Below are 10,937 nucleotides of genomic sequence, written 5' to 3'. Positions count from 1 at the left end.
CGACGAGCAGCTAGAAATCTATCTACAAAAATGAGAAGAGCAACTTAAAATTTCTACTACTGCAACGTTTCAACACAACGTTGAGAGGGTCAAAACATTTCTAAATCGAAATATTTAGGAAAGTTTATATAGCCGGGTAACTTGAGCCCCAACTACATAAACTCCCTTAACTATAACGATTCTAAGATGTCGCCACCATCTCAAGTTTGTGCAGAAACGCTACAATTGTAGACATTTTAAGTGGCTCGTCTCGTTTCTGTTAATAGATTTCTAGCTGCCCGTCATTCACAGCTGAACTATTTAACATGATATCATCATGCAATATATTTCAAGAAGATAGCAAAGGCAAGCCATAAACCCGATAACTCCCACGAAATAATAATAAACCGCGTTTCAGAAATTTTAGAACTTCCGTCATTTCCAGCCGAGATGAAAAAGCAAAACCCGACAAATTAAAGGCCAATTAAAAAAAACTGTTCGTGGCTTGCTTCGTTATCTACTAGAAATTACTTCCAGCGAGGTGTTAAGATTAATATCTGGTTATCAAGCTTCAAATTGTACCGCTATATATCATATCTTCTGTTAAACACTTTTAGCAAAACTATCGGTCAGAAATGAGAAACATTTTAGAAGAATCAGACAGTTGGAATAACATCTTTGGAAAACGTTTGTCCGTGTAGTAGCAAACGATAACAAAAATATTTTACAAGAATCAGACGAATGGAGCTACGTTTTTTTGTAAGAAATGTAATGTGAATCAGAAAAAATGAAAGCGATGAAAGTTTCAAAGAATCGGACAATTGGAGCCAAGTTTTGAAAATCAGAGATATAATGGTGGATTCTGTCTGTCTGTCGGTTGCAGACGAAAGCAATACCATTTTAGAACAATCAAACAATTGGGACTAAAAACTTTTGTAAACAACAGATCTACTCGTGAACATTTTCGGTAAAAATGTTTATCAGTCGAAATAGTAGCTTTAATATTTTATAACATTCAGACAATTGAAGCTACATTTCTAAAACTCAATATATCAGATAGTACAAATGAAAGCCAAAACAATTTGAAAAATCAGACAATTAGACCTATAGTTTTGGAAAGAGTTGCTTCATACCAGACATAATTCATTACAGCCTCGCTGGAAGTTAAACAAGAGGATATATTTGGTTTCTGATTGACCTTTTTGCGCTTATTTCCCCTCCGACGAAAAAACAAAAAACAAAAACCAAAATATCAACCGAACGTTTTCCGTACAGAAATGAATAAAAGAATATCTCTTCTTGAAAAAATAAATAAATGAAATAAAGAACATCTGCCGATAAATGTTGTATTTTCAGGATACAAAGATCAATCCAGAAACCCAATATCCTCTTCTAGAATTATTTATGTTCAAGGTGGCTCTGCATGCAAATACACAACAAACGTCAAAAAATGTTTGCACTTTTTACTAAAGTGAATTAAACGAAAAAAAAAAAAAGAAGCCCGATCGAAACAACGAAGAAAGCGTGAAATAATTTGTTGTGATCATGTCAACAAATGTTTCAAATTTAAATACTTGAATAAAGTGTCGAACAAATTCAGATATGCAAAAAAATCTTTAACGTGTTTCAAAACCTCAGATGATAAAAGAACGATAGAAATAGTTTCATTGACCACTTAATTAACTTCAAGCTGCAGCATTTTCAGATCAGTTGGGTCATTGATTAATTTTGAGCAAGGAAATTGCCTTTTTAACATACAAAATTCACATCAGATGAATTAACCACCGTGACCTTTCTGAAACAAATAAATGTTCAGGTCTATTTGTCTGCTGTTCGAAGAATCAATCAAGAAACGTCTTTAATTTCGTCTCTGAAAATGCTAAGATTTGAAAAGAAGAATTAATTCTCCGAGAACATAAAGTTTGATGGCTAAACTGAAGTAATTGTCCACGACCGGTCATTGTTTTTAGCAACCGCATTTCTCTTCAATAGACAATTCACATCGTAAATTGAAACTAGACCCTCAGGTGAACTTAGTGCTGAAATGCGACTTAGAGAACACGACAAATTAAATGTTCAGCGTTGTACTGTTTGTCCAATTTATCAAAACAGAATTTGTTATGATTGACATGATCACGTAACCAATAGTTACTATCACGGTTTGGTTTCCACATGCAGCGCCACCTTAAAATACTCTACAAATGTTATCGCCTAGTAACAGGTTTTCAAACTTGGAGAGTTGAGCGATTTTACACAAATTTGGAATTTTCAAATAAAGAATCAAAACATACTCGACTTGACAAAGTGCACGTAGTAAAGCATGCAAATGCCGACCGATAAAATATAGTTCAATCAAGTTGAAGATCGCTCGAGCAAAGAATGAAACTCTCCACCAATTGAAAAGATGCACTAAATGATAACTGGAAAACGGTTAAAACCTCTCCGTCAAAAATGGCAGAATTAATTAACAGTCACTGCCGATTTCATTTCATTTTTTTTTCCGCACCCGAATGTCCCACTCGAATGCAGATATTTCAGCCGAGAAAAACAAAACAAAACAAAACAATTTTCACTGAACTACGAAGTTTTGAACTCGAGAGTATCTTCTCTAGTTTCAAGACTGCCATTTCTTATCGGAGAGATTTCAATTCAATCAAATTTTCGAAATCTATTCTCAACTTTGTCTTCATCCTCCCTGCTTGAATCCTTTTGATTTCCTCACGGTCTTGTTAACGACCCTGAAAATAGAATATAAAAAAATTGTATAAGGAACAAACCCAAGTGTGGAAACAAACAACTAAATGAGGAGTGAAAGAATTCACTGAATTTTTAATCAAGTGTGCGCGTTGATAAGTACAAAACAAACTTTGACAAAGGAACGTCATTTTCATGTAGAAGGTCAATTTTAATCGAAAAAACCGCTAAGAACCTAGCTTCTCGTATGGTTCCTGAACTAGCTTCTTACGCACGTATCACTCTGTTAAGTTCAACGCGAAATGTAAGCCGAGTCCGGCAAGCGCACGTGGTAGGACTTAAAGCCGATACTTTTGGTTGAAATTTTACTTACGAAAGGTAGAATGCAAAGAAATTGACATTAACCACTGGCAGAAATGGATGTCAACCGTCTTCTCTTCCCCAAACGTCGAAATCATTTCTTCTTCAAAGTCCCAATTCGCTTCTAGCGAAGAAGGGAACGGTACACATCTTACTCCGACGGCAAACATCTCAAAATGACAAACAAGCAACTCAGGTCAACAATAGTCATCATAAATATGCAAAATAAGATTAGACCAATCAGCTTGCAGGCACGTCAAAAATTTTTAACTACAACACCCTTTGCAAGCTTTCTCCTGCAACAAATTTGCATTCCCTTTGTTTATACGGAGCCCACATGAACCCGCTTATAGGCTGATAAACACAAAAGCTCGTTTTTCAAATATTTCAACTTTTTTTAACAGTTTCTTTTGGGAAATATGCGAAGAAAAAAATGAAAGACCTTGCTTAAGTTTAGTTAAAAAAAGAAGATTATATGAAAAAAGAAAAAAGGGAGTCCAACGCCATGCCCTTCCGAACCGAAGCTCTGAAATGTAACCACTGGTTGCAGGGGGACTCCTTGAATTGGGTAGCAAATTTAACGGTACCTATAAGCTAATGAGATGTAGTTTTTATTAACAGCCTTATCTTGCTTTGGAAAATATGCGATGAAAAAGTAAAAGACTTTGCTTAAGTTATAGAGTCTCTTTGAAATCTTTCCCAGGCAAAAAAACAAAACATTTCCATCAAGATCCGTTATTTTATAGTCCTTCGCCTACTGGATACAAATTAATAAAGACAGCTTACAACAAAAAATAAATAATAAGTTACATATATTTCAAGGTCAGCCAGATTTGTTGTTCTTTCTTAAAATGTCTTTTCATCCCTAACTCGGTTGAAACAAAAAAAGAAGATTGCACGAAAAAGAAAAATGGGGTCCAACACAAATATGAAAAAAAGGAGTCCCCCTATGGGGGCTGACACCATGTCCTTCCGAACCGAAGCTCGGAAATGTAACCGCTGGGCTACAGGGGGACTCCTTGAATTGGGTAGCAAATTTAACGGCACCTATAAGCAAATGAAATGTAGTTTTTATTGGCAGCCTCATCTTGCTTTGGAAAATATGCAATGAAAACTAGAAGACCTTGCTTCAGTTATAGAGTCTTTTTGAAATCTTTCCCAAGCAAAAAAAAAAAAAAAAGAAAGAAGCATTTCCATCAAGATCCGTTATTTTATACGACTTTGCCTACTGGATACAAGCTAATAAAGACAGCTTACATCAAAAAAGAAATAATAAGCTGAACATATTTTACGGTCAGCCAGGTATCTTGTCCTTTCTCAAAATGTCTTTTCATCCCTAACTTCTTTGAAACAAAAAAAAGGAAGACTGAAAATACGCAATAAAAAAACGAAAGACCTTGTTTAAGTTATAGAGTCTTTTTGGAATCTCTCATTAAATCTTTTCCCAAAAAAAGAAAAAACATTTCTATAAAGATACGTTCTTATGCAACTCTTCTCAAATTGGATACAAGATGATAAAGAGAACTTGCATAAAAAAGACATAATAAGTTGAACATATTTTACGGTCAGCCAAGTTTGTTGTTCTTTCTTAAACAGGCTTTTCACCCCTAACTCGGTTAAAACAAAAAAAAAAGATTGCACGAAAAAGAAAAATGGGGTCCAACACAAATATGAAAAAAGGAGTCTGCCTATGGGAGCTGACACCATGTCCTTCCGAACCGAAGCTCGGAAATGTAACCACTGAGCTACAGGGAGACTCCTTGAATTGGGTAGCAAATTCAACGGTACCTATAAGTAAATGAAATGTAATTTTTATTGGCAGCCTCATCTTGCTTTGGAAAATGTGCAATGAAAAAATGGAAGACCTTGCTTAAATTATAGAGTCTTTTTGAAATCTTTCCCAAGCAAAAAGAAAAAAAAAAGAAAGAAAAAAAAAGAAACATTTCCATCAAGATCCGTTATTTTATACGACTTCGGCTACTGGATACAAGCTAATAAAGACAGTTTACATCAAAAAAGCGATAATAAACTGAACATATTTTCCGGTCAGCCAGGTAGCTTGTCCTTTCTTAAAATGTCTTTCCATCCCTAACTTCTTTGAAACAAAAAAAGAAAGATTGTACGAAAAAAAAAACAAAAACAAAAAAAATGGAGTCCAACACAAATATGAAAAAAAACAAAAACAAAAACAAAACGAGAAAAAAACAAACCCGGAGTCTCCTACGGAGGCTGAACGCCATGCCCTTCCAAACCGAAGCTCGGAAATGTAACCACTGGGCTACAGGGAGACTCCTTGAATTAGGTGGGAAATTCAACGGTACCTATAAGCAAATGAAATGTAGTTTTTATTAACAGCCTTACCTTGCTTTGGAAAATATGCAAGGACAAAAATGAAAGGCCTTGATTAAGTAATATAGTCCTTTTAAAATCCCTTATTAAATCTTTCCCAAGCATAAAAACAAACAAAAAACATTTCCATCAAGGTCCGTTCTTTTGTAGGTCTTCGCCTACTGGATACAAGCTAATAAAGACAGCTTACATCAAAAAAAAAATAATAATAATAATAATAAGCTGAATACATTTTACGGTCAGCCAAGTTTCTTGTCCTTTCTTAAAAGATCTTTTCATCCCTAACTTGGTTGAAACAAAAAAAACAGAAGATTGCTCGAAAAAAAAAAATGGAGTCCAACACAAATATGAAAAAAAGGAGTCCCCCTATGGGGGCTGACACCATGTCCTTCCGAACCGAAGGTCGGAAATGTAACCACTGGGCTACAGGGGGACTCCTTGAACTGGGTAGCAAATTTAACGGTACCTATATGCACATCTGATGCACATCAAGAGATGCTTATGGAAAATGCGCTATGACAAAAATGAAACACCTTACTTAAGTGATAAATTTTTTTGAACTCCTTTTATAAATATTTCCGAAATAAAAAACCTCCCAATTAAGATCCATACTTTTGCAGGTCTTTGCCTATTGGATACGAGTTAATAAAGAGAGCTTAAATGAAAATAAAAATGGCAAGATGAAAACTTGTTCTGTTTTCCTAAGTTACCCAGGTCATTTTTAATCGAGTAAGCAATTAAGACCAGTTTTAACTGACTTAGTAAAATCCGTCATTCAAGAAATGCCAAATTGCTTCCTCTAGAGGTTGCTCCTAAAATCGAGCCTTATGGATTTCAGCGTCACCCAAAAACGGACTCCTCTGACTATGCTTCCCATTATGGTCACGATTACAAATGTATGCTCGTTGTTATGCTGCAAAAAATTCTCCCACCGCCTCCCTCCCCCCCCCCCCCCCCCTCTATGGAAAAGCGTAATTTTCATAATAGATTAGTAAGCAACTCTGTTATAAAATAATCAATTAAATTGAGACGAACACTCTCAACAATAAATCAATGACACTCTGTAATTGTAACCCTTAACCCAAAAGATAAAAAGCAATTCAAGTAAAGCAGGAACTTTTATACTTGTGATAAGTCAAATGTACCGGCTTAGTAACGAAAACTACCCAGAATTTGAAAATGCCTTCCAATTGACTCATGTTTACCAAACAAATGTACGCTAGTAGCTAACATAGCTATTTTTAAAAGAACTTTGAACACCTTGGGGACTGTCTTGGTCATCCTATTAAAAAACAAAAGAGACAAAACCAAGGTTAGAACATACTGAGTTATTAGAGCACCTGTCCAAGAGAGTATTATTTCACTCTAGATCCACTTCTGATCAGGAATGAAGGTAGTTACTAATGACTGGATAAAAAAGTGGCGTGAATTTTTTAAGTCAATCGTGTGGCATAGTAAGGCAAATCCAGTTACTTTTGGGCACTTATCTGAAAACTGCTCTAATATCCCAAGTCACAAATAGCTCTCGAGCTCTTTCCTAGTGTGCTTTTAAGTTTTCAATACTCCTTTAAAGTGACTCTGACATCTACCATAAATCACCCCAAAAGACATTTGAGTTACAAGGTTTGATATAAAATTTTAGAAATTAATGTAGTACCCTGAATGTGTTGCATGAGCAACGACTTGGGGAACTAATTTGATTCCCTAAAGAATTCTTTTCCCTGATAGCATCCAGTGTAGCGATATACAGCTAAATCTGATTATCATTCAATGCATTTTTTCTTCCTTTTCAATGGCCAAAAGCTCACCATATGACCTGCAAATAACTGCCCACAAATAATGTGCTCATGCGCAGTACCATCTAAATGTGTTTTATTGCTGGTAATATTCTGCTCATGTGTAATTGACTCCATGCTCTCACGTGAAAAATCGCAGATCGTTTCCCTGAGCTGTCAGCGAGTGATTTAAATAAGAAAACAAACTTGGCGATTGAATGATAAAACAGAAATGATTGAGCTCAGTCATCACAAAATATCGTTATATGTCAGTGTCTCACAGATTAGTTATTTGCGGAAGCCTTTGGCTTTTGCAAATAATTGATCACAAGGTACTGAAAAATCACGATATTTTGCTCAAGCTCGTCCAGAAATTGTTAATTATATATGGCAACAAAGATCGCAAATTACATGAAAGTCTCATGATAGGAAAGTCAGAATAGATGATAATGACTCCAGTAGTAATCACAGACTAGACTAGAATGCTTAAATTATATGGTAAGTCTTGGGATCTGCGTGCACCTATCATATGGGACTATTTTGCTATTTTTAGAAAAATTGCGACACCCAGACGACATATATCCGCCCGGATCCACTCACATGTCGTGGGTTCTCGCAAGAATGTTGTCATGTTACTTGATCAAATGGCGAGAATTGCGAGATTCTCTTGTGGATTTTTCACAGCGATGACAGGGAATAAGAACCAGGGCGCTTATATGTAGTTTTATGCTCCGAGCTAATTGAAAAGTTGAGTTTTTCAGGGTCGAAAGCAAGACTTCAGTTTTGCTCTGTGAATGAAAAATCAGCTTATCTGCTCGCCCTAGATGTACGCGTAAGCTTTTGCGTTAAGTTAACTTATGTAAGAAAACAATCTACTCTGGTATCGAATTAATTTGCATATTACAGTTTGACGCGTATAAGTAGCGTATAAGTAGCTCATTTGCATAGTACATCGAGTGCACTTCTAAGTCCGAGTCAGTGTTTTCAATTGTCAGCAAATCTTGACAAAGATTTCTTTCGTTATCTTTTGTGCTGAGATGCTGCAACAACTTTTCTCAACGCCGAAAGGACACTAACATCATGTGTGTTTCTTCAACATAGTGAAATTTTACCCTGCGAATTAACAAATTGACGTCAGTATTTTATGCGTCTGTCTTCTTATTGATGATAAATTGCGTCAGAACATTCTCAAAGTGGCTGTGGAACCACGAGCCGCAGGCAACAAGCACCTCAGATCAACAATAGTCATCATGAATATGGTACAACTTTGCATTTCCTTTGTTTATATGGAATCCACGTGAACCCTTATGGACTGAACAAACCAGAAAGCCATTTTTCAAATGTAATTCAGCTTTTTTACAGTCTTTGGATGCCGATCTCCCCGGCTCATTTTGAAAATGAATTTGGTACCGTTCATTTTAACATCTAAAGATACAAAAACGTATTTTAAATCATTACAATTTTTTCTGTTCCACAATCCATTCATCCTCGTGCCACACTAAAATGTAAGACCTAACACAACTAAAGTTCGGGAAAGTGTCCAAAAAGCAAGGCTGTCTAAGTCATTAACAAGGCAGAGTCCCAACGAAAAATCTTTGTTTTAAATTTAGCTAAAGCTAGTTGTATTTCGGCTTTGACGGGAAATGCGAGATGTGACCACGTGACATTGTCTGTCCTTGCATAACTAGTGCCAGTCCTAGGCGTAGAGTCGCGTTTGTGGTGAAATGACACTCAAAATTATGACGAAAAAGATCTTCTGCTTTCCTCATCACCGTGCAGTTAACATGAAAGGAACTCACTAAGAACCCAAGGGGAAATAAAGCGAGGGGTTTGCGAATAACGGAACGCACGGGGAACGTGCGACGAAAGTTTTCATAGGCGATACAGGTTTGCTCTGAGCCAGAACAAAAACATTAAAAATATCAGGTTTTTGATTAGCCATCGTTATAAAATGTGTTTATTAGTCCATTGTTGCCTCTTATCTTTACAAAGTTTCGTGTTTATTTTGCTCTCGTTTGCACAAGGTTATCCACTCTTCTTTAAAGTCTTCGCATATTAATTACCAGCTTAAAACATAGGGCTCGACAAGTTGAAGGGAATGCTAGATGGGCTAATTTTACAGTAACCCAGGTTTGATCGCTAATCTTTAAAAGCGTTCAAGTAAAAAAGAAAATTAAAAAAAACAGTGTTAAACAAAACCAATGTGAGTTGGACACCGGCATGGTATAAAGCAAACAAAATTAGCTCCCCGTCGGACGTTCAACCCATGTCTCCCTGAACTTCGCTCGAGTGCTTTTACTGCATGGAATGACAAAAACTACCTGGATACGGAGAATTCATAATGAACTCGGCCATTTATTAGGTTCATATTGGCACCTAGATGAAACCACGGTGAATTTGTGGGAAATGTCATAGCAAACTAATCGATAATCCATATGGAAACGGATATAACGCTCGACTAAATATGCCGGAGGAAATTGTAACGGAAGAGCAAACACGAGGGGTGGGGGAGACAGACGGCTTATGCACGGGTAACATCGGTAGGGAAACTACGGGTAAACCAATGGGGAAGCACACAGAGTTGCGCATTGAAGAACATACCTGGAAATACACAGGGAATGCAATGTGTAGTGGAGGAGTGGAGGAGTAGTAGGAGAGTATATAGCGGATGCCCTGGGAACCCAGGAAGAACTCACCACAGAAAATGTGAGAGCAAGGTGGAGGGGCACCATTTGTATATACCCCTAAGAATCATAAAATTATTCATTCTTCTCAGATTTATTTTTCATATACGATAGCCAGAAGCTTAAAGTTTTAAAGAACTATTGCTTTTAAGTAAAGGGTATCCTAATCTATCCCATTCTCTCCTTCCCAAGAATGAGGAAATACAAAGGAAATACTAGTTGAATTGTGACGGACAAGTTGCTTGGGGAACAGGGAAAGCACGGAGAACGTCAAGTAACCCGGGGGTGAATACATGGAGTTGCAAATAGCGGAGCACACAGGGAAGGAAATGCACGGGGAATAAGTGGGGAACACACGGAGGGATATAAAAGGTACCACCCAGAGAGAGCTGGATATAACGGATAAGAGAACCCACGAGAAAAGAAAAAACCTGCTGTGAACGTACGGGGAACGAAGAAATGCACCCACCGCGAACCATAAACGAATACATAGAGTTGTTTACAGTGGAACTGCTTGAAAGTAAAGAAATGCATGAGACAGCGCACTTGGAATTGCATAAGGGGACACACAGGAGACACACTGTACACAACAAGCGAACGCACGGGAGATAAACGAATAAACAAGGAACGTACATGTAGGAGGGCCCCACCCCGTGGGGAAAGGCATGAAGGTGCGCACAACGTAAGGGGGCGCCCTGGGAATGCACTTGGAACCTTTACCATTCCATTTTCATATATGCCAATGGTGCCTCATCTGCACTATCCAGCAAGCATATAAATGCGTTAGGTCGAGTTCGTGGCCTTGTTTATTGTCTTTGGATCTGAAAATCGCTGACGCCCTGACCATACTAATGCGTTTCTAAAAGTATCCGTTTTCGTCTCAACGAAAACGAAGCGAAATATTTTCGACCACATTAGCGTTTTCGTTATGTTTTCACCTGTCCATAAGAGCCCGTTTTGGCATGAAAACGCATACTTTTTGATGTGTTGTCGCCTATCGTCCACACCAAAACGACCGAAAACGTTGATGAAAGCGACAGCATATCGTTTTCATCAGCGTTTTCGGTCGTCTTAGCGTGGTAAGGTAAAGTCTGCA

The sequence above is a fragment of the Orbicella franksi genome, chromosome 12 (genome assembly GCF_964199315.1).
Source record: "Orbicella franksi chromosome 12, jaOrbFran1.1, whole genome shotgun sequence".
NCBI lineage: Eukaryota > Metazoa > Cnidaria > Anthozoa > Scleractinia > Merulinidae > Orbicella > Orbicella franksi.
Note: the sequence above shows the minus strand (reverse complement) of the source record.